At 30.9% G+C, this 25339-nt stretch overlaps 1 protein-coding gene across 1 annotated transcript in view; it reads right to left on the bottom strand.

Moving 5' to 3' along the window:
* Positions 1-25339, bottom strand: part of LOC106881289 (neuroglian) — a 140818-nt gene that overhangs the window by 71126 nt on the left and 44353 nt on the right. The window lies entirely within an intron of this gene.

The raw sequence follows: 25339 nt of genomic DNA on the forward strand, positions 1-25339 counted from the left end.
GAGATAGAGAGAGTGAGAGAGAGAGAGAGAGTGAGAGAGAGAGAGAGTGAGAGAGAGAGAGAGAGAGTGAGAGAGAGAGAGAGAGGACCTCGTGAGTCAGAGTGGCTGTTCTAGTGCATCACCCTTGCCATCTACTAGGGCAACATCTTTTCCATTTTGTATACCAGGACCTTGAGATGGTCTGAATTACAATTAACAACCATAACAACAAAAGTAAATATGCAGTGATGATAACATCTGTACTATCAGTTAAAAACTGATTTCAAAGAAAGAGAGAAAAGGAACAAAAAACAAGCTAACCAACAAAAGAAAACAAGATGATAGGGATAATCAAGTAAATTTCTCATTATAATTACACGGGAAATGTCTTACCATGTCAATTAATTATAGCAATAATATCATTATTCTCTCTCACCAGTATCATTATCAAATGTTTTTGGTATGTTTTTGCTCAGTACTGATATTAACTATTGTTGTAGTTTAACCCCAGTGCACCCAAGGCTAAATTTATTCTTTGTGCTCTTCTTTTTTTTTCTCTAAAATATGGGGATGAGTTAAAAGAGATTTAATTGCTAATTCTAGTAGGTTGAGGGGATGCATAGAGCAGGGGTTTTCAAACTGTGGTCCACGGACCACAGGGGTTCCGCAAGGACAAGACAGGGTGTCTGTGGACAGCAAATACTTTTTAAGGGCAATCTGATTTTATATATGTTTTTTAATCGAAATCTTTTAATTGACAATAAACCTATTTGTTAAATAAATAAATGTAAAGATATATGTTATTTTAAGCAAATATTTATGTATAAATTTCATAAGCGTTTATAAGGGGGTCCCTAAGGTAAAGCCTGAAATATAAAGGGGTCCGCAAGTCAAAAAGTTTGAAAACCCCTGGCATAGAGGCTTCTTGATTAGCTCTGACATAGTAGAATAGACCACCAAACTAGTCAGTCTTTTCAATATCTTAGGTACCAACTATTTCTTTTTTTCATTTAACAAGCTAAAGGAGTCTCAACAAAGCCACTCACATTAGTTAAAAATAGTAACCAAATCTCCCTTAAATTAAAATCCCACCATCTCAAACAAGTTAAGATACATGAGAAATATAGTATTCTAGACCCTTCTTTAAAAATAGCATTGTCATGTCTGGAGTATATCTGATTATAGTTGTGCCTAATCAGGACTAATTTGGAGCTAAACAAAAACATTTTTTTAATTACCTCTGATGATTTTACTATTTTTATTTAAACAAAGTATTCCATTTATTTTCACATGATTAAAAATGGTGAATATTTAGCAACAATAATTGAAAAATTGGTTAGGATTGTTGAGAGGAAGAGCATTTAGTCATAGAATCCTGCCTTAAATATATTTCTGTTCCAATCATAACTAACATGAAAAAACAGACATTAAAGAAAAGAATGAATAATTGTTTCTAAACTTGTTCAAGACATGGTGACAAGGTGAGAAATTTGTGGGGAGCAATTAGTTAATTTGATGCCAATAGTTGATTGGTATTTTATTTTATCAACCCCTGAAAGATGTAAAATAAAGTTAACCTGGTGTGATCTGAACTCAGAATGTAATGAAACAGAATATATTTTGTTTCATGCTGTTACTATTCTGCCAATCCACCATCTAAAACAGTAATAATTATTTCAAATATTGGCATAATGCTGGAAATCTGTGGGTGGAGTGGGAGGAGCAGTTAATTATGTTGACCCCCAGTACTTTATTTTATTGACTTTGGAAGGATGAAAGGCAAAAATGACCTCAGTAGGATTTGAATGCATAATAATAATAATAATAATAATAATAAAAAAACAGAAAGACTTTTTTTATACTTTAAAAATAGAAAGACACTTTTTTTTTTATTAAAGGTTCTGCTATTCTACCATCTTAACTCTTATAATAATTGTTATTTCTAATTTAGGCACAAGGCCAGTAATTTTGAAGGTGAGGTATTTAGTCAATTTCATTGACCCAGAGTTTGCTTGGTAGCTTATGCTATCAATCCAGGAGGGATGGAATGACAAGCAAAGTTAACTTCAGTAAGATTTATTAACCCTTTAGTATTTAAACCAGCTACATCCGGCCCAAATATCTTACTTGTTTTATGTTCAAACTGGTCTGAGCTGTCCTCTTACACCTAACCTACAATGTCAATCTGAAAATAAACAATTACACCACCAAAATCTCAAAGCCACAAAATAATGTATGGTTAATTCAAAATAGTGTGAATAGATAAGCATTACATTTGACAGAGTAATCTGAATACTAAAGGATTAAGTACTGAGGTTGATGTAATCAACTTGTCCCCTCCCCTCGACATTACTGGTCTTGTGCCACTATCATTACTATTGTGGAGATCCAGGAGAAATGTTCTCTCGGATAATAATAATAATTATCCTTTCTACTAAAGGCACAAGGCCTGAAAATTTTGGGGCGGGGTCTAGTCGATTACATTGACCCCAGTGTTTCACTAGTACTTAATTTATTGACCCTGAAAGGATGAAAGGCAAAGTTGGCTTCGGAGGGATTTGAACTCAGAATGTAGCAGCAGATGAAATACTGCTAAGCATGTAGCCAAGTGTGCTAACAATTCTGCTAGCTCGCCTAAGGTAATAACAACAACAACAACAACAACCATTCTTATAACTATAGACATAAGGCCTGAAATTCAGAGTGGGGGAAAGTCGATTACATTGACTGCAATTCTTGACTGATACTTATTTTATCAATCCCAAAAAGATGAAGGAGAAAGTCAACCTTGGTAGAATTTGAACTCAGAATGTAAAGACATGAAATTCCACAAAGCATTTTGTCCAGCATGCCAACAATACTCCAGTTCACTGCCTTAATAATAATAATAATAATAATAATAATAATAATAATGATAATAATAATAATAATAAAAAGAATAGTAATTATTATTAAAGTAGCAAGCTATCAGAATCATTAGCATACCAGATAACATGCTTAGTGGCTTTCTTCTGGGTCTTTATGGTTTAAGTTCAAATTCCATCAGAGTCAACTTTGCTTTTCATCCTTTCAGGGTCAATAAAAATAAGTACCAGTCAAGCATTGACGATGATGTAATCAACTTACCCCAGCCTAAAATTGCTGGTCTTGTGCCAGAATTTGAAACCATTATTGTTATTATTTCATTTATCCTGACCTTTTAGCAACACCCAAATTCATAGCATGTTGTAGTAAGTAACTACCATCAGCTATGAAAATTAAAAAAATTATTTCTGAAGTTAGAAAATAACTTACACAAAAAAAACAAAAAAAAAACAAAACATTACAAATATTATAAACGATAACATATAGTATACATTTATCAAATTTGGATAAGATCATATTTCATGGGGAGGCATGAATACTGACATTTCAAGGAAAGTCCTTTGTCACAGAGAAAATAGCAAACTAAATTAGATTTTGTGAAACAAGAAGAATAAAACTAAATACTATGAACCATATTGTTGTCTAGCAATGTACAACTGAATTGACCATATTCAATAACAACTCAAAAACAGTTCAGAAGTATTAAGATCATACAATTTATTTTTCTTTATATATATGTTGGCTAATGAGAAGAAATATATGAACTGGCTTTAAAGAGGTAACTGAAATATTGGGTTTTATACATAAATTGTACACGACCTTTAAATATTAAGATTCTTTCCTTCTTTTTATTGCTTAGTTGTTGCAATATTTATGGAAAACCTAAACCACTAAATGACATTAATTTGCAAACTGTTTACTTATTACTATTTAATCTTTTCATTTTTATCTAGACATGGATCACTCTCTCTCTCTCTCTCTCTCTCTCTCTCTCTCTCTCTCTCTCTCTCTCTCTCTCTCTCTCACTCTCTCTCATACACAGTACAACAGAATTTTTGAAGGATTATTTAGAAATAATGTTTCAATGTGTTATATTTTTTTTAGAGTAAACTACCATGTTGCTCCTAATTTAGTGTTAAATCTTGGTACTAATTTTTTTCCCTTCATAATTTTAGCTTTGCCCCATGTAGAAGTTATACCTCAGTATTTTCAGTTAAAATCAAATATAAAATAGTGTGACTTATACACATGTAAATATGCTAAATGTTAGCAAGAAGAAAGTAATTAGCATTAAGATAACAGTGGGAGCCGATATATACAAGCAGTTAATAAATAGGCAAAAGTAATACTGTAAATGTTTATTATCAATATTTAAGTATATCTGCAGATTGGAGATGGTTCATATAGAAGAATGATAGTATAAACTGCATTAATGCAGGAGTACAGAGATTATATTTTCCTAATATGATAGGAATATAGGAAATAAGAAAGCAACATTTCGTTGTAGGTAACATATTGCCATGAACCTTTGTTTTTTGTGTTTAGTCTCTCTTAAAAATCAACTGAGACTGATAAAAAAATTCAATATATTAAAAATAATCAAATAAAGAATAAAAGAACTTTCTGGGCCAATTATTTACAAAAAAAAACAAAAAAAACAAAACAAAAAACAAAACAATTAATACTTGAATATACACTGGATATTATTAATTTAGAAAAAAATATGATTGAGTTATTTATTCTAAAAGTTTGTTGTAAAAATGAGAAAATATTGTTTTAGAAATAAAAAGAAAAGATTCTCATCTCATAGTTTGATTCTCATCTCACAGTTATAAAAAACTAGTTTGACATTGTTCTAGTGATATAATCAGCAACAGATGTTTTCCCCAAATCGCATCAAGAAGCTAAAGTCATTATATGAAGTATAATGCTTCATATTAGTCTTTTATTGTGACTGTCCAATATAAAAAGGTCTATCATGATAATGACAGTTTAAACATTTTTCAAGACTGCATTGTCATTTTATACAACCATGATAAAATTATACTAATTACTTTATAATCTATTATTGCAATAACTGTATGTATATTAGTTATTGCTAACTTTTTTATATCTTAAGCCATCTGACTAGACTTATCCGATATTATTTTTATTCCATATATCATGAAGGAGCTTCTAAGTATAGCAACCAAATCTCCCTCAAACCATATGCCACTATTTTCAAAGTATTATACTTTAAATGAAGATGGGATGGCTACAGTTTGAAGACCTCTGATCACAGGTCTGCTCACTGACTTAAACAGCAACATAATATAAAATAATGAATGACCTAATTATTTTGTTTTGAAATGGTTATGCTATTCATATCTTATAAAAAAAGAAAAACAATTCTAAATATTCTAGACTTATGAATAAATAAAGTTTAAATACAACATAAATTAGAATTGTAAAATAAAATTTTTCACTCAGATAAAGAAGGAATCAATGAGTTTATTTACCGTCATCGCCCTTTAAAAGATAAACACTAATTTTAAATGTATATTGTTGGTATTTTATTGATCCTTGAGAGATAGAATGAAGCATTAGTTGCCACCAAATTTCAACTCAGAGGTGAGAAGAATAAAACTAAATACACTAAACTACAATGTCTCACAATGTACTACCAAATTAGCCATGCTTGGTAACAACTCTAAAATAGTTTAAAATGTATTCATCTCATACAGTTTATCTTTATACATATGTTGGTTAATGCGTGGAAAGCTTTCTTCTGTTGTAAGAACATTTACTGTAGTCACAAATTTTATTCCAATATAGTGGACAGAAGAATCACAAGATTTTTGTGAGGAAAATATTTGCAGTTTTTGTTGGCTTAATTATCCATAAGCTACTTTAAGATATTGAATATTTTTTCTAACATGCTAACAAGTGTGTATGTGTGTATGTGCATATACATACATATGTATGAGTGTGTGTGTGTGTGTGTGTGTGTGTGTGTATACACATACACATGAGTTTGAAAGTGTATGTGTGTGTTTGTAATTTTAAATAATGATGCATATTTTGGAATAAACTTTAACTAATTGCATGTAAAATACCATTTTGAAGCACAAATTTTGGCTAGATGATTTATGCTTATGGTTTTCTTCCCACTGTTTATTCTTGTTTGAGTTCAAAAAGAAAAATGCAAATTAGTGGAAATTGTTCACTATACCAATCAAGCAATTTGCTCAGGGAACTGTCAACAAATGTAAAACTTAACTTTCCTTCCCAAAATTTTGTGGTAGAGATAAGAATCTTGGAGCTGAGGAAGATCACAAAGAACCTTCTGCAATTAACTACCAATTGAGAGTTATTATTGAAGTTGGCTCACACAAAATAATTTAGGAGGTTGCAGAACTAAATGTTCACCACTCAACACTTGTTTAACATTTGCACCACACTGGAAAGTGAGAAGAGTTTGATAAATAGGTGCTGGATACTGATTTATTTATTATTATTTTTTTCTTGGTGTAAAGTACTCAATTATGCACACATTGGAAGTATCAGAGAATCTAGTAATTATTAGTTTCATACCATGGTTTGACAATATTGGCTTCATTAGCCGTTATGAAAATCTGCTCCAGATCACTGTGACCAAATATCTGAACGTTAGAAACATTAGAGTGAAACCAAAGTATGAAAATAACAACAGGTACTAAACATATATGCAATAATCTATGTGACCCACCTACCACACAGAGTAAAACTATCTCAAAATAAAAAGAATTAATGTAGAGAAAAGGAGAGATTTTAAACTTGTAGAGGACATTCTCTCTTTTGGCAGTGGTACAATAAAATGTACCTAGTCCTTAATGTAAAGTGGTTGGTTATAGGAAAGGCATCCAGTTGTAAAAGTTACCCTGTATTTTATGTTGCTCTGTGTGTGCCAGATGACAAGGGACTGTAACAAGTGACAAGAGGCTTTGACCCATCCAATTCATGCTAGCATGTTAATATGAACATGATGATGATGATGATGATGATGATGATGATGTATGTGTGTATGTGCACTTGCGTGTGTGTATGAATATCATATAGATTGTGTTTGAGTTTGTATAGATTAAGAGTTGTATTTAAAATATAAACCATTTAGAAATCTGAATGTAAGCCTGATGATAGTGGGGATGTTATTGTTGTTGAACATACAGGTTGTTTTCATGCGTTTGTAGTTTCATGAAGATATAGTTTAAAGTGGTAGAATAATTTGTTTACGCTATCTAGTGACAACTGTTTTATTATGAAATGCTTTAGACATTTACTCTCCACTATTATAGGAATAATTCATTTTGATTGGGAATCAACAACATCTCAAATTGACTATAATATATGAAATCATTCATTAAAACTTATAACAGACAATTGAAATGAAGTGCCATCAAGTAAGGTACTGAAAGAATCAACATTTTTCTAGTTTAGAGTCTAAGAATCATTACTATAATTACTAACCAATCTACCCAATTTGGAAATACCATAGAGAATTCAGATTATTAGAACAAGGTCAGAAATATTATTACTTGTTTATTTAACATAAATTAGATAAAATATTTGAACGAATTACTTAATATTTACTTTTAAACATCTGAGATGAATTGTTATTGCAATTGTAATTTTCTAACCCAATTAACCTCATATTTGAGCATATATTGCATAATATATATATACAGCATTTTTATTTACAATGCATATATCTTCACTAGTTCAAAAAGACAAGACTCAATGTTGATTGAAACAAAGATTGTATGTGTGTGTAAGCATCTCTCTCTCTCTCTCTATATATATATATATATCATCATCATCATCATCATCATCATTTAACGTCCGCTTTCCATGCTATCATGGGTTGGACGATTTGACTGAGGACTGGTGAAACCGGATGGCAACACCAGGCTCCAATCTAATTTGGCAGAGTTTCTACAGCTGGATGCCCTTCCTAACGCCAACCACTCAGAGAGTGTAGTAGGTAATTTTACGTGTCACCCGCATGAGGGCCAGTCAGGCGGTACTGGCAACGGCCACGCTCAAAATGGTGTCTTGATTTTGGTAAATTGATTTGCTCCTTAATTAGTTGGGCTATGACCCTCTCCGTAACTTTCATAACCTGATCTAACAGCTTGATGCCTCTGTAATTATTTGTATCTAAGGCGTCACCTTTACCTTTGTAGCAGTTGACTATGGTGCTGCTACACCAGTCATTGGGTATGACTCCTTCGTGTATCACCTGGTTTGTAATACGGGTGACTAGGCTGTAGCCAACACTGCCAGATATTTTGAGCATCTCTGCAGTGATTCCTGATGGGCCGGATATATATATAGGGTCATCCCATAAATAATGCAGTTTCTTTTATACTTCTTTTATTTTTCAAAATTAAGGTAAACAAAGTTCTTTTTTTTATCTAAAATATACTCTCCTTCATTTCCTACAATGCTCTTCCATCTATCTGGTAGACTTGCAATGCCTCTCTTCCAAAATTCACTTCTGCAGTACTACTCTGACCTTGTCTACAGAATTCCTAGTTTTTCCACCCAAATGATTTTGAAGACTGTGGAATAAATGATAATCAGATGGGGCAATGTCTGGTGAATATGGTGGGTGGGGCATCGTTTCCCATTCAAACTACTTCAGCCTTTGGAATGTCATCCTCGTTGTATGTGCCCAAGCATTATCCTGATGGAAGAACACTTTTCATCTTGAAACCAAAGATGGTCGTTTTTCTTCTAGCACTATTGTTGATGAATGGTTGAATGACCAAATCCAAGCTTTTCTGCTAGTTCTTCAACAGTTAAGATGGGATTTTGTTCCACCATGGTTTTCAGGACATCCTCGTCGAGCTCTACAAATCTTTCAGGATGAGGCTTGTCTTCTCAACTGTAGTTTTTGGAACCACCATTGACACTGGCTTATGCTTATTGTCCGATCCCCATATATTGCATTAATATTCCTTGTGTTGTTGCCTTTATTGAACTCATAAAGCAAAATATGTTCCTTTGTCACTTCCATTATAGCAGCTTTGAAAAAATGACTGTTAAAATCAAACTGCACTCTTCAAAAAACTTGCACTAAGAATAAGGACAAGGTAAAATTACTACCTGCTTTTATGGCAAGTTGATGCAGGTAGTTTAGCCCATCTCCCTCTGACTTTTAGTTCATGCAATTGAAAAAAAACACTTTATTTATGGGATATATATATATAGACAGTTTGTCTGTTGCTAATCTGAATCTTGCCTATGGATACACAGGGTCTTCAAACAAGAGGCTGACTTGAGCACCATAAAATATCAGCTATGGTGTTGAGTACTCTTTTTTCCATCAGTCAACATGAAATGTGTGTGTGTGTGTGTGTGTGTGAGAGAGAGAGAAAGAGAGAGAGAGAGAGAGAGAGAGAGAGAGAGAGAGAGAGAGAGAGAGAGAGAGAGAGAGAGAGAGAGTGAGAGTATATGCTTTGAAGATGCAGTGAATAGTCCTTAATTAACTATTGTCCCTTCTTACTATTTTTTTCCTGATGACAACCTATAGTCAAAAATTAGTCACATTAACAATATTTAAGATGGATTTCCTCTTCCCAGTCTCTAGAAATGATATCATGATAATGAATCAAACTTCAGTCCTTTAATGTTTTAAGCTTCTACAGGTTCACTTTCATTCTTTGATACTCACTCTCTAATCTTATCTTTGTAAAAGATTTTAATGAGTGTAATAATCATCGGAACACATGAGTTAAGATTTGTTTTGGTAAAAATCAAGAGATGATATGAAAGATGTCTATAACTTCATTTAAAGTCTTTGAACCTTTTCAATGAATATTTGCAAAATATGTGTTCAATTAATTTGACAGTTGAGGTTGATTTGAGTTGAATAAATCACTTATGTTTTTAGAAAGCCTAAAAAATTATTAAGTAGCTTATGTATGAATAAATAAAAAGAGTAAATAAATAGCTTAAAGTACAGATTTCTAAATAAACAATCACTTTGGAAGATCATGTAGACAGATAAAATCTGTACTTGGAATATTTATTTATCTCAATTAATGGATGAAACAGTGAACTACCAGGTTAAATGCTTTGCAAGATTCAATTTATATTTCATTGCCTGCCTCTGCCAAAACCAATAAAATAATACAGGACATACACTGGTATTGCTTAAACCGGCCACATTTCTCCCTATAAATTTGTATCATTTGAAGCAAGTAATATATTTCTCTTTTAGAGTTTTGAATGTAACCAATAAATTTGATAAAATTACAACACAATGTTTATATTGAATCATCTAGAGTTAGAAGTAACAGCTGTGCATCTTATAAAATATAAATAATTTAGTGTTTCTTTTCTTTGATTTGAACATTACTGAAATCTTGAGTTCTAATATACTTCCAATAATGCATAGATACAAGACTTAATTCTAGAAACATATAGACTGAATAAATATTTTTACTTCAATTCAAATTTTGGTACAGTAATTATTGTGAGAGATACAATATGAAAGAATTAGAATATTCCAATATATATTTGTCAATATCTTTTCAGAAAGCATACTTTTTGTCAGAGCATTAGTGCATAAAATTCTGTATCATTTACAGATATTCTAAATGTTGACAGGAAAACAATAGTCATTTCTATGTGCTAATAAAATATTTTCATTGTGTAAATAATTAAGCCACAATTTCCCTTTTGTTTTATTGTCTGTTCATTTGCATTTCATATAAAAAAATTTAGGTATGAACTTCACAGAAAGTAACAATTTTCTTTTTTTTACACAAGGGTGATTAGAATATTTTAACACTGATGACTAAATGTGTATTAGTATCAGTTACTACATCTACAAAATTAGTATATTATCTCATTTCAAATCAAGAAACATCCTAAATACAAGTGATAAAGGTTTTACAATTCATTGCTTTCATATTAGCCAACTTCTAGCAGCACTTAATCCAATAACTTAAAGAAACATCTGAACCAATTCTCCCAGATAAACCTATGGACTTGGAGCTTAAGGGAGTAGCAGAGCTTAAATCAGTAATCCACTAAATCCTATACAAAATTAATTAAAACCATATGGAATTCACTCCTTCCATGTTGAATGACACTAAAGTAGATTGACCTTGAAATGAAATTAAATTAAAAATGCTTAATTTATTTAAACATAATTAATTTTTTCCATATTTATAGTTTTTATGCTTTAAGTGTTAGAACAGCCAGTGATGTATTTTATTTCTCTGTATGGTGCATTATGTTGCTGTTTAGCTCCATGTCAACCTTGATCAAACAAAATTATACTAAAAGCAGTTTAGCCATGGTAGCCACTGCATCTTTTTTTTCTTTTTAAATTCAATTTTTAGGCTTGCTCTTTCTTGTTTATGATAGGTATGAAATAAGCAAGATTTAAATGTCATATTTTTGCAGATCAATAGAGCATGTAAAAACTCTCGTATTAACTTGCCTCATTGAGATAAACATTTTTTTTTGTTGATAAAATTTAAATCAAACTTAAGAAACAGCAATGATTTATATTCAACGAAATAATCATTTAGTGACTATCCTAACTAACTTACCCTTTTCAATAAGAGTAATATGAAATGAGCTAATCGAATTCTTTGCAGTGTAAGATAAAATTACTAATTTAAAGCTTTAAAGGTACATCTCCAGAATATTTACTCTGGAGATATTCCTTTAAAGCAAAAATATATATATATATACTTTTTTTCGCTTTTTAGATGAATGAAATGTAAAAAATAAAATAATGTTTTAATAGTTAGAAAGGAATATGAATCTAAACGTGGAACAGTTTATCAGAGCAATAAAAATAAAAAATAAAATATAATTTTTACATTTCTAAATAAATTTCAAAATTTGCAAAAGTAAAATAGAAAATAAGAATACCCATAGAAACACATTAATTTACAAATGGGAATTTTTAAAAGTACTAACTTCTAAGTCACTTGATAATTATCATTTTTAATGTCTACAGTAGCAAATAAACCTATTCATTACCAGTTTCACTTACTTAACTAACACTGTTTGGAAATGCTTGAATATAATATTTTCCTTCTAATGTGCAACTTTATGCCTATCAGACATACCATTATCTTTTAAGTGTCTATTATTTGTGCCAGTCTGTAATATTTTGTACCATTCCACTAATGTACAGTTCTGACATTAGATAGGTCAGTGTTAGCCATATAGTAAATGAAATACATTTTTAGAAAATCAGACATTGTTTCCTTACAAATATTACTAGATAATAATAAAATATATTTTGAAACATATATAACTTCTATTACTACACTGTTGTAGCAGTGGTTGTTATTGTTAATGATAGAAATCATTAACATATATATATAAAAGAATACAAAAAATGGGACAAGAATGCAACAGGCAACAACAAAACATCCAGACAGTTGGATGATACAAAAAGGGACATGAAAAAATGGACAGGTCATTTGGAGTTTTCTTTCGTCAGTTGAGTTCCAGATTATCTTTGCAGTTTCAGCTGGTTATACTCGAGCCTGCTCCAAGGAAAATCTAAGCTAAGAGCACTAGATTCCTTGGAAGAAAGCAGCGAATGTATACAAAAACAAGGGCAGAAAAAATGGAGAAATTGGTACACAAATACAAATGTAAACAACGGGACATTAACAACAGGTGTCTTCTGACTAAGGACGAATTAAATTAAGCTGGCGTGTGTGGAAGTGAAAGCTCACAGCAGGGACATAAGAGATGACAGGCATGGTAAGGAATATAGATGTTGCATGGATGGTAGTCAAACCAAGAAAGGAAGGTCAGGTTTGGTCGAACACCAGTCACATGGAAGGAGAAGAGAGAGGTAGAGGCAGAGGGATAGAAGAATTAGGGCGGGATGGAAAAAAAGAAAGAAAAGGGACAGAATGAAGTGAAAGAGGAGGGAAGGTGAGAATGAAGGGAAGGCCAGGATATGTGAGAGAAGTGTGGAAAGAACGTAGTAAGTGTGAAGGGGCTGAAAGAAAGAAAGAATGAAAGAATAAGAGAGTCGTACAAAATTTATATACACACACACATATATATATATATATACTTACATGTAAGAGACCAAAGGGTACATGCACCGCTATATGTATATAAAAAAGAAGACAAAAAATGGGACAAGAACGCAACAGGCGACAACAAAACATCCAGGCAGTTGGATGATACAAAAGGGGACATGAAAAAACAAGGACAGGTCATTCAGACTTTTCTTTCATATATATATATTCATGCATACATTCTCTTAATATTACTAAGGCAAAGCTGGCAGAATCGTTAGCATGTCAGAAAAAATGCCTAGTGACATTTCATCTGTCTTTATGTTCTGATATATTAAGACTGCTGTCTTCTCTTGGTTGTTATACTTATGTTTCAGCCATTGTATCCTCTGACCCTTATTTAAGTGCTCATCATATTTGGTACTAAAATTATGGAATTCAGAGAATGTTACCAAGTACAACAGGCACCTGAAGAAGATTAGGAACATTGTGATGATAACAGTGAAGATGAAGATAGTAGTCTGAATATATCAGTGTATAACAAAAAAAGAAATGCAGACAAGACAAGCATAATAGTGATTTCTTTCTTAGGCACAAGAAAGGGTTTCTTTTTGTTTAATCATAAATTGACATAATTTGACCACATTTCTTTTAATGAAATTCATTAAGTTTGAAAGATAGGTAAAACATGGATATTAGCAGAATTTCCTTCAAGCACAGTTAAATTCATCCCTTCAGGGGATACTGTAAAACAGATAATTATTTTATTAGCTTATAATGTGAAGTCCAAAAACTGTGATAGATTTGTATTCTATTAAAAGAAATAGATGTTTTTTAACTTCTTAATACCATGCTAACCACACTAATAAATTCCATAACCCTTTGCTTTTGAAGTGGTAGTTGTAAAGTTATCTCAGTGTGAACTTGTTGTAGTAGAATAACAAATAATAATGATTTTAAAGATGCACAGGGCTACAAGGGTAGGAGGGTATAATCAAGTAAATAAATCCTAGTAACTGACTGGTACTTATACATTGGCCTTTCACTGATGAAAAGGCAAAGCTGATCTTGGTAGAGTTTCAACTTTGAATGTAAAGAGAAGTAACTTAAATACCACAAAGTATTTTTTTCCTACTACTTTATCACTCTACTACCCTTTCATAATAAATAGTAACAAATTGAATACTACAAAAAGCAGCAGTCAAGTAAAGATTTTTTATGATAAATATTTTAAGATAACAGGAGAGGAAAAGCAACTAGTAGCTTATTGATTTGAGTCAACACAACACTGATTAACATTTATATTAGAAAAAACAGTATCCAAAAAAGTGAAAGAAAAACATCCACAAAGCTGTACCATTAAGTTCCTAATTATAAACTATCTCTGAAGATAATTCTAATTATGAATTATATGATAATTTGGCTATAAAATTCATCATCTTAAACATCAGTATGAAAGCAAACTTGACTCATTTCATAACAATTAGGAGTTCAAAAAAGGTTCAAAGAACCATTTCCTTTTGTATGATTAAATTAGTAATAATAATCACATTTTGAAAAAGAAATTTACCAACAAACTGTTTTATAGTTAGTTGATTGAAAGAGAGAGATAATTATAATGAATTGCAAAATGTAGACAAATATATGCAGACACTGATACGTATGAATTCAATAATTCTGTACTCCCCAATCAGAATTAGTGTACAGTTAAAATAGATAATAAATGAGCAAAAAATCCACAGTAATAAATATTAGTTTGTACTTTACAGCTAAATAACAATCAATTCTTTCTTATATGAACTTGTACATTGAGATCAAAAGATAAATTCTTAGACAACTTGATGTTTAAGATCAATGAATGATCTGACCATGAAAACTCATTGAAACAAGCTGTAGTAAGCTTAGCAATATTAGTCACTTATTATTTGATAACATTATTCCATTTATCAAGGTCAACAAGATTTGATTATATCCAAGGAAATGTCATTTACTGATAAGAAAATCTACCATTTTTTATCACTCTCTTTCTACATCTAGATTATAATTACTGTAATTCTAAATTATTTAGTTTTATCTCACTCTTACTTAGACATACTTCTCATATATTGCTTTTTTGTTACAGTTCCTGAATTATAAACCCTTTTCTAAATGCAATATCAAATTCATATCTAAAGAACTGCACCAAACATTATTTATGATTCAATCTCAACACGAATATAATCTCTAGGATCAAAAGAGGTTTATGTTGTCAAGACTCAATATTGTCAAGATATGTTGACTTGAGGAAATGTCTAATGTTTCAGTTAGTTCTTTTCTAAGGAACGGTTGTACTTCAATCATTAGATATTTATTATCCTTATGGCAATGTAATAATCTCAATCAATCATTCCACTATTTGAGGAGTGTCTAATAGTTCATTGACACTTGTCCTCTTCCTCACACTAGCAAGTAATGATAAATACATGAATAAATTAGAAGGCAGCAACTTGTCAGTTGTTAGAGCATTGGATAGAATGCCTTGCAGCATTTGTTTTGGTTCTCTGAGCTCTGACTTCAAATACCATTGATGTCAACTTTACTTTTCACACCTCCAAGCTTATTACAGCAATACTTGTAATAATGCTGGTGCCTGACAGAAGTGCCTATGATAACAAGCTGTATCAGCTTTAGCTTTTTTGTAAGACAACACTGGTGGTGTAGGGAGGGGAAGCATCTATGTTATTTCATGAAAACGTTACCCAGACCAGCACCTTCAAAAGAAACATGTTAGGTGTAGGTATCTTAGGGCTTTCGTATGTCTTGTATGAGACATGTGGAGGCTTTGGATATGTAAATGCAATACCAAAATATTGCAAAAATGTCCTAACATGCTGCAAATACTACAAATTATCTGGGAATGTAAATAGAGACTGTTGGCTTATTAGAATAAAGCCTGCATTTACAACTTTACTTTAGCAATTATCTTAGACTATTTATCTGTAGATTATCATGAACTAGCAGTAATACCTGTTGTTGATTGGGTAATTACTCTTACTGTTTCTTGAGCTGAGAAGCTAGAAAAATGAGTATATCATATAGAAGAATAGCTTTACGGAATCCAGGTGACTGCGATGGCACTGAAAAGGCCACAGGTCAAGTGGAACATTCATTTGTCACTGTTCCTTTTGAGGTTTGACTAGGCAGTATGCTGACGGAAAATTGAAAAATTCAGTTTCAACGTGAATGAAGCTAGAAGAATAGCTATATCATATAGAAGAATAGCTTTACAGAATCCAGGTGACTGTGCGATGGCACTGAGAAGGCCACAGGTGAAATGGAAGACCCATTTGTCATAGTTTCTTTTGACATTTGAATAGGCCGTATGCCCAAGGAGAATTGAAAGATTCAGTTTTGAATCTGAACCAGGGTGAGACTATGATTACAGATTTAGGCTTACTCATCCTGTATGTATGTATTAAATAAGAGAAAAATATGTAATAATTGAAGTAGAAAAAAAAAATGGATTTCATATATAAACTTTTGTTTGTTCTTCAAGTTGCAATCCAGCAACTTTTAGTGTTTGGCCCTGACTTTTATTAATGCTTATAGCAAAAGAAAGTGGGATTGGAAACTTTAATGGCTTAGATTGGAATGGGACATTAGATGGTATACCTGGTATGCGAGGAATGAAGATGGTGTCACCTTTACCAAAATCAGTGAGAATATTTGTTTCAATGTAATTCCTCATAGGTTTGTGCACGATTAGTATCGTACCATTGCACAATTTTTGTTGAGACAAATTAGGCAATACCATAATAGGAAATATAGAAAAAGCATAATAGCTTCCCTTGAACCATTTACTTTCATTTTGGTGGACAAACAAATGAACAAACACACAAATGGACAGAATCTCTCTTCTATATATATAATATAATATAATATAATAATAGATAGATACATATACATAATAGTTTCCCTTGAACCATTTACTTTCATTTTGGTGGACAAACAAACGAACAAATACACAAACGGACAGAATCTCTCTTTTATATATATAGATAAGATATAAGATAAGATAAGAAGAAAAAGCATAAGTTTCCCTTGAACCATTTACTTTCATTTTGAAAGACAAACAAATGAACAAACACACAAACAGACAGAATCTCTCTTTTATAGATAAAGAGGTGAAAAATCGTGTTATCTGGTTAGAAAAACTAGTGGTTCCAGAAAGCCAAAATCCTTAAAAATTGAAGATACTTGAGCATTTCAAAATATGAATTCCTCGTAGAAAATATTGAAATAATTGTTTTTTTTACTGTTGGGAACATTTTTGGTATTAATTTAATGTAAGAGTTTCTATTTGCACATTTTGAAATCTGGTTTTTCAAATTTTATGGAAAATATTTCTATTCTGTATTAGTCATTAAATGATAAGTTTCATGAGTTTTAATTTGTTTTTAGTTCTCCTACCTTGATTTTTGAAGATGGGAATAATTGTGAAAGTTATTTAGACATACCTTGTGATTTTCTAATTTGTAAATTGTCAAGAATGACCAAACTTTCATTTAGATCTTCTGCTTAATATCATCAATTCATTAATATAAAATATTATCTACTTCTATTGATTGTCATTATCAGTAGTAACTGCATGTGAAAATCTCTTGTTTATCATCTTATAGATTTTCTATGCCAATCTCATTGTTATTCAGACTTGTAAATCTTTGGATCTTGAGTAACTTGTATTTCTCTAATTCTCATTTCATTGTTGTTGTTCCCTTTTGCAAGAAGTGTTTCTACTCTTAGTAGTTTCTTTCTTCAGACATCTGTCTTATAGAACCGCTTCTAGCTGCTCTGATGGATGTAATTTCAATTCTTTTAAATCTTGAGTTGATTTGTTTTTAGGGCAGTTTCTCATTTGATTCTCTCAATCACCGCCTTCTCTTTTGTAACTCTCAACAAACTTGATACTTGGGGCATGTTTTATTATTGGTTACTTGCCCTTTTGGGAGTGACTCCCAATGGAAATAAATAAAAATTCAAATTCATTTAATTTGAGATAAATAATAACTTGAACTATAAATTTTTATTATGGACTCATAGTTTTCAGTTTTTAATTTTGATGCATTTTCTCTATACTGATGACTGTAACAACCATTAACAGTAGTTAAAAAAATTATAAAGTGATGTAAATTATGTTTACACTTATTTTCATTATTATGTTTGATAAACTTTCAAAATGAATTGTTAATACATAATTTTTTGTAGGAATGCTATAAAAAAGCTTATTGATTAAAAGAAAAAATATATAATTTATATTTATTTATTTAGAGCAAATTAAATATATATAAAAGAAGCAAGTTTATTTATTATTGTGTTACAAAAGAATAAACAGCTCTTTTCCCTAAATCAATATCTTGACATTTTCAAAGCTATTTACAACAAGCTATATTGATATATTCTTAATTTATGTATAATTACTTTAGTTTTCAATGTGAGGAATTTCATTTCAATCATAAGTGAAACCAGCACAGTTTTTGCCAAGCTTTCCTTCATTCATTGGTTTAGATATTTTTACACAAAATATTTGAAATTGATTTCTTTACTTGTTTTTTCTGCATTTTATCTATTTAACATGTTCGATTCTTCAGGAATGTTGCACAAGAATCAGGAAACAGAAACGTAACCAGTAGCAACAGTGAAACAGTGTAGCAATTAAAAGTACTTTTATCTAAATTGCTCTTTCAAACTAAAGGATAATTTAAGAAAATGCTGACAAGCTTTTAAGCTTTTAAATATTTAAATATTCTATGAAATTAAATTATGCATGAAACAGAGAATTGATTTTAACATTTCTAAGCTTCAATACTATAATACATTTCAGGAAACAAAGGAACAGTTTCAGAATTTTAAACCATAAATTATGTAGTATAAAAATTTTGTCTAGTTGTAATCATTCTTTATCTCCAGTTCCTTTCATCAACCATTTCCTTCTTTCACTCCCTTGTATCCCTGACTTTTGACTTTCTCAACACTATCTACTCTCTCAGACTTTTCTATAATTCCTTCCCATTTATGTCTCAAATGACATTACCTCTCTTTTCTTCTTACAGCCAACTTTCCTCATTGCAATACAACATATTGAATTTTCTTATATGATATAAAGATAAAAGATTATACCAAAGTATATAAAGTCAATTGATTAAACTAAGCTAAGTTTAGCCACTTCTACCATGGAATATTGTGATTGAGGATCAATTTCTCAAACTGCTCTTTAATCACTATTCAAGTTTCACTCTACTGATATCATTTTCACAATTTAACTCTTCTTCAATGAAATATTAATCATATTCCTTTTCCCTTCTTTCTTGACATGGGTCTGCAGACAATAAAGGAAGAGTTACTATTCATACAAACAGTCTTGTTTGTTTGGTATCTTCTATGAAAGCATGCCTGGGTTGTTTGTTATCTGATAGACTCAGGGAAACAGGTGAGGGTTGGCAACAGGAGGTATCTGGCCAAAGAAAAAAAAACTGCCTCAATAAAATCTCATCTGACTCGTGTAAGCACGAAAAGGTAGATGTAAAATGATGATGAGGATGATGATGTTGATTATTTTGTAACCCAACTTATACTGAAGCAATACTTTTTAAATAATCCAAGCAACATTATAAAAAGCAAACAAGTTAAAAAATTACATTTAGCACCTTGTACCATCAATATATTTACTCATTAGACAACTTAGTATGTCTCAATTTTGTGTTCATAAATGCATTTAAAGGATCTTTATAACCAACAAACTGGTTTGAATTAACTGGAAAATGTCACCTTGCTTAAGGTATTCTTGATAACTTGATCTCTTCAAGTGAATCATTTTCATTTTAGTAACAATAAAACTGTTATATTATTGATAAAAAAAACTGAAGGCATCAATATTTTAAAATATTTTTTTAAATGTATAGTTCAAAGAGAAAACTAAATATACATAAAACTGTATAACTGCCAATATTTGCTAAACTGGCGCCATCATTTCTGTAGGTATCCTTGTATCCCATATTTATTTTACTTTTCTCATGTGAATTTTACCATAAGTGAAATTATATCCTAAGTAGTTTTCACTTGTCAATCATGTCATTAAAGTACTTTAGTTAAATACTTTCTAAAGCCTTGATAAATTCATAATATTAGTATTTATCATTGTTCTTTTTTAATTTTGAAATCTTAATTGAAGTGATTAAACAACACAAGGGCTACATTAGAATATCAAATATTAAATCCACTCAGTTATATACATGCAAATACAAACATAATGACAAATATATTCAACTTTGAGATGAAGTACCTAAAACATACATATGAAGTACTAGAATAGAGCACCTTTAAAAATACATAAGTGAAGTAGTTAAAAGAACCCTCTACCGTTACTTTTGTTGTTAGTATACAAAGAAAAAGGTCTCAGACTGTTACAAGAGAGAGTACTGGGGAGAAATAAAAGTAGTTATATCTCATAATACATTGAGTTGTTGGATCGTCACTAGAGAATTTATTTTCATGTTGTGACTCAAAGAGAGGATACACTGGGTATAGTCCACAGTATTGATTTGAGTGCACTATTGAAAATTAGTAAGACAATTTTATGGTGCTTCACTACTTCTCTACTGTAGTAAGCTGTATCTTTACATGGTATTGATTAATCTAGCGCAAGGTGATCTGAGACATTGAAAGTTAAGTAACATTTGTATGGATACAATGCAATGTTAATACAGTAAGAATGATCAACCATTAGGTAGACTGGCAGCCTATCATTCTGGCCAGCTGTGGCTCTCATGAAAGAAACAGGCTTAATGAATAGATATTTTTCTGTATTACAGAATATAAAGAGAATTAGTTAAGCATAACAAACTCTCAATTATTACTTTAGCCTAAATTTATCAAATAATTTCTTTCTGGGGAGGGTAAATGACAAAACTATCAAGAAATTTAATAAAAACGTTTCTTTGAACTTGTTTTTATACGGTTTTAGACAATTTTCAAAACTGATGCTTCATCTTATTTTTTTCCTTCAATATATCTAAAATATCAAGTTTAGTACCAAAGAAATTAACTGGGTACCAAAATCTAACTTACTTCTTATTTATATTTATTAATAAGGAAAGAAGAGATTTATTATAGGTGTATGTATATATTTTGTCAATGGAGTGTAAAAAATTAAAAGTTACAATAAATATTGTTTATAAATTGAAGAAAACAAATGAAGAATCTTATATGAAACAATAAGAGAGTGGAGTGAAGAAATTCAGAGCAAACCGAGAAAATAAATATCTGACAAAGGACAGACATGAAATTAATAGATTTAATAAATAATGATTTTTTTACATTAAGTAAAAGCCCAATTTGTTTGAAAGATGAAAATAGTGAAATATTTTCTGATATATATCTTATCAAGCTATAAAGATTGAAAGACTAAGGTGAACTTGATGGCAATTCAACACCAAAATGAGAGACATTTAAATATTTGGTAGTTTTACAAATACAGATTTCTGATATCTGCACAAGGCAAAATAATTCTAGAAGAAGATTATAATTAATTGAATTGACCCTGGTACATGCCTGGTACTTATTTTCTGGTGGGATGGATGACAAAGTCATTCTTGGTAAAACTAAATACTGTAAGGCCATCACAACAATTCTCCTTAGTATAATATGCAAATACAACTAGCATATAATTTCAATGCATACAGTAACACAATACAAGAAATTATGTAAAAATATTTTCTAGTATACAAAAGGAAGAATAATGGAAGCAACAGAAAGATAAGAAAATATTCTTCTGTTAAGTCATTCTAAATTTACAATGGTTCTATTTCAGTTTTAGGACCTTTCACTTAAATACTTAAATATTTCAAAATTATTATAAGTTCTAAAGAATACCCAATCATTTACATTTGATCTGGAAAATCTTAAACAGAAAAATAAACCTTTAACAAAAAAACAAAGCAAAAATTGCATATTCTGATGTAGACATTTTGTTATCATAGAGCAAAAAAACCCCCACTTAATTATACACAAACTCTTGCTCTATTTGGAGAATAAGTAAAAGGTACTTATTGAGAAAGATATCTATGATAGACTTGTCTCTTATACAGGAAGATATTGTCACCAACCCTATGAATTTTAGTAGTTTCAAGGTAATGAGAGAGTCTCTATACAATCACTGAGTTGGAGTCTGAAGAATAGTGACTTCAGTGGTCTATGATAGAATTAAATATTTTTACTACTGAAGAGCATTGTACCATTTCGGTTATAGAATAAGGATCTGAGCAGCCCAGGTGGAAACTGGAAATAACATTTACTGGTAAAGAGACTAAAAGAAAACTCATAAAAAATTACTGGAAAAGGAGAAATATTAAAATCAAAACTGATAACATAAACCCTCTTTGACAGAATGCAGTTTGAAAATCTGCCTTTATTTTCTGAATTGTGTAGGTTTGATATAGTATATCATCAGTTGTAAGTATATAATTATTTGTACATATCCAGTCAATACATAAAAACACATTTTTTATAAAACTTATCACAGTTCTTCTAGATTTATATGGTTCTTTTGTATAAAACATGTTTTTACTAGAATTCAAAGTTTTGCCTGACACCTATTCAGCTAGAAAAATAAGTTGTCAGGTGAAACTTAAAGTCCCAGTCAAAATGAATTTTATAATAAATTTGGATCTACTTTCAGTATTGAATCTCACCATCAGTAAATGTTCTGTTGTTATTCTTATTGTTTTACTAATAACCTTAAATTAACACTACAGTTCTTAGGTATTAAGACCAATTTTTCATGTTTAAAACAACAGTTGTTTATACAAATAATGTATCTTAAGCATTTTAAGAACATGCACATGGATAAGTTTTAAATATCTATTCTACATCAGAGAGTAAATTATTCCAAAATACAAAACATTATCTGAAGATAGTCAACAACAGTTGAATGTATTTTAATTCTTAGTACAAGTGATATTCACCACTGTCACTAAATCCTGAACTGCATTCAAATAGCATTGTTGTTTGGGGCCAAAAATGAGAATTAAGCACCCTTCTGAGTGAGAAACAAAGCTTAGCTTTATTTCAGAAAGAATTGCCAAAAGATTTCCTGTTTGCATCATATGTGCTTATTTTTTTGTGTTTTATTGAATGAATTTCTTCAGATTTTTCTTCCTTTAACTGTTGAGCACAATGACAGTTACGTGCTGAAGTAGAATTTGATGATATTAATATTTTATTTATCATTATTTATCTACTCATGATTTAATTAGAGAAAAAGAACTTGGTCTTGGATAAAATATTTAGAGCGATATTTCTGTGTCCTCTATAAACACCACCTAAGTGATAATGAGATTAACTAATTTTGAGCTGGAGGGGAGTTATACAGTTGATATTACAGCCATGCTTTCAGGAGTGAATGGTAAGGATTAAACCTGCCCACTTCAAAAAAAAAAAAAGAAAGAAAAAGACCCCCCCCCTCATAATTTACTGATCTATTTTAAATGTAGTTTTTGCATATTGGTGTGTTTATGAAGAGAGTGTAATTATTTAAGTAAAAATATAAATGAGCTTAAAATAACAAAAGAAATATTTAATTCCTTTTTATTTCCCTCCATTAGTAACATAATATATTAATGTTTGTGATAATTGTGAAATTAGCAACAATAACTGAGATTAAGTGCTAGAAATAGAAGAGTATTAGATTAAATGGCAATATTTAGTCTTGTTCCTCTCTGTCCTCAGTGCAAGTTTTGCTGGGATTGACCTTGCTTTTCACTTTTTTTCAAAACATTAAAATAAATAAGAGAATTGATTTAATCAATTTCCTTAGTACAAATTGTAACATTAGGTTTTTGGAGTTACTTTGATTTTATGAACATATAAGGTTAATGAATTTACTGACCAACAAATAAACTCTGTTGAAGATATTCTTTTCTACTCTAGGCACAAGGCCCGAAATTTTGGGGAAGGGGGCCAGTCAATTAAATTAACCCCAGTATGCAACTGGTACTTAATTTATTGACCTCGAAAGGATGAAAGGCAAAGTTGACCTCATAAATACAGACGAAATACCTCTAAGCATTTTTCCTGGTGTGCTAATGTTTCTGCAAGCTCACTATCTTGAAGATATTGAAGTATATGAAAGATTGCAGGAAGCTAAGCTTAATAAAGGACATGGTACAGAAGCATGACTTTTTAGTAAGGCAACTTTCTCTCATTTTAGTGTTGGTGTCACAGTAAAACACACCCAGTATGCACTAAAGTGGCTGGTGATAAATGATGGATCCACCCATAGAAACCATACAAAGATGGAACATACAAGCATGGTTCTGGTTCCCCAACCCATTTAAGAGGGAAGTAACTTTGAATCAGAACTGAATTAGACAATGACAATTTGTTCAGCCCAAGAAAACATTTTGATGATGACAAAAAAAAAAGATTAGTCAAACTAAATAACATGAGGAACTAGCTCAGAATACTTGATTGTAATTGTTTAATACTTTTAATAAATGAAAACAAATACATTTTGATACTCTTTAACATTACTTTGTTTTCCAATCCATGGTATTGTATAGCAGGAATCTTCCAACAGGATAAACATTTAAGTCTGAACATATGCATATTTCCTATTGCTAACTGGAGAATCTTCACAGTATCTGCTTCATTATTTAGAAGATTATTTTATAAAATAATTCTTGCATTTCTAATTGCAGTAATTATAGTAATGATTATGTTATCGAAGGCCTCTGTCAATCAGGTTTGACAATGTATTTGCACCAGGAAGATTTCCCTTTAGGGCACATACTTGGGAAAAGTGGTTTTTGAGAAGACCAACACTTGCCCATGTAACAAATCTCCTTCTTCCATGCCCTCAGTGGATAAAGCATGGCACTGGTGTCCTCTAGGCAAACTTAGAAAGCAGAGCAAGGACAGATACTCTAAAGCATTTCAACCAATGCTCAACATTTCTGAAAATCCACCACACTCTACTAGTACTTTATTTTGTGGATAATAATATCCACAAAATGATGGAAGGCAAATGAATACAAAAAGCAGAAACATACTCCAAAAACAAAAAAGCAAACAAACAAAAGTAACCACATACACAGCATTTTGTTGAACACTGATGATTCAATCAATCTACCACCTCCAGTGATTATATTTCATCTATTCTTCCCATATATATTGATCTTATTCACTAATATTGTAAGTTTCAAAAAACTAAATAAACAAAGTACTAAAATTGACAGTTTCAAGCTTCCAAAATCAATAGTGAAGTGAAGAGAACAACAAACAAACAAAAAAGCTAAATGTACCATTTATAAACTTTGGGTTATAGATATGTGTGTGTGTGTGTGTGTGTGTGTGTGTGTGTGAGAGAGAGAGAGAGAGAGAGAGAGAGAGAGAGAGAGAGAAGAAACGAAGCAACTAAGATACTAGCAAAT

Source organism: Octopus bimaculoides, chromosome 5 (genome assembly GCF_001194135.2).
Source record: "Octopus bimaculoides isolate UCB-OBI-ISO-001 chromosome 5, ASM119413v2, whole genome shotgun sequence".
Taxonomy (NCBI): domain Eukaryota; kingdom Metazoa; phylum Mollusca; class Cephalopoda; order Octopoda; family Octopodidae; genus Octopus; species Octopus bimaculoides.